A 1,284-nucleotide genomic window follows, 5' to 3' on the forward strand; every position below is an offset into this window, starting at 1 on the left:
CAAAAATTCCACCAAGTTCTGAGTTTTGCCAGTTTAGTAGAAATCGCTCTCAAAATTGAACATTTTCCCCTATTTGCCTTCCCTATTTTAAAATTTGGCCTCGTTCAGACGAAAGCAAGTAGCAACTTGAAATTTTTACATACTTTAAAGGACACTTCAATCTAAAAGTTCCAGAGTTTCACCAGCATCCTCCAAAATTCTGCTAGTTTTGTCGGTTAAGTGAATTCGCTCTGAAACTGAAACGTTTTGTCCAACTTCGCTCTCTGTTCTAAAAATTCGCCTCGTTGAGACTAAAACAAGTAGCAACTTGAAATTTTTACCCGCTTTAAAGGACACTTGGGTCTAAAGATGTCAAAAGTTTCGCAAAAATCCCACCAAGTTCTGAGTTTTGCCAGTTTAGTAAAAATCGCTCTCAAAATCAAACATTTCCCCCTATTGGCTCTCTCTGTTTTAAAATTTGTCATCGTTCAGACGAAAGCCAGTAGCAACTTGAAATTTTTACAGACTTTAAGGGAAACTTCAGCTTAAGAGTTCCAAGAGTTTCAGCTGCATTGCCCAAAATTCTGAGATTTGTCGGTTAAGTGAATGTCGCACTCAAAACGAAACAAGTTCCATTCTACCCTTTTTCCCCAATTTTTCCGGTTGTTACAGCGATTTTTTGATGTGTTCTAGAACGGAGTTCCACCTTCCTCGCCTCAGAAAAGTGGGCAAAAACAGAGCTAAAACGAGGACATTCTGGTACCTTCACATCGTTTTCTCCAACGTTGGCAGTGACCACAATCTGCAGCCGAGTATTTGATGGAATAATTCCACTTGCTTCATAACTCTCAGTTTCGTTGGCCGCATTGCTGTTGTACTTGCTGTTGCTTTCATAGTGCTTCAGCTCCATCAACAAGGCCTGTTTTTGCGTGAGCAGATCCTTAATAGTGTCCTGTTCTACGTTGGAGGAGCCGGTGCTGCTCATTGATTTTGTTGTGGTGTAGCCTCGAACTAATCAGAAGAATACTCAGTGAGTTCCTGAATAATGTTTACGATCAAGTTGTTCATATTCATCCCGAGCAGAACAGATCAATCGATTTTTTGGTAGTTGAGACTAGCAATTACGTTATAATTATAATTAATATAATTAGAAATACATGACATAACACAAGACTTACGATACAAAATCTCTTTTGACGACTTTAATCATATATGTAATTCCGTTAATAAAACCTATGAAAGACAATTTATTATTCAAAAACAAATTCATAACCATAAACTAGAAAAATTACTCAACGAAAAAAT

This window comes from Dendroctonus ponderosae, unplaced genomic scaffold (assembly GCF_020466585.1).
Source record: "Dendroctonus ponderosae isolate FM_Combo_2020 unplaced genomic scaffold, Dpon_F_20191213v2 Dpon_F_20191213_10, whole genome shotgun sequence".
Taxonomy (NCBI): Eukaryota; Metazoa; Arthropoda; class Insecta; order Coleoptera; family Curculionidae; genus Dendroctonus; species Dendroctonus ponderosae.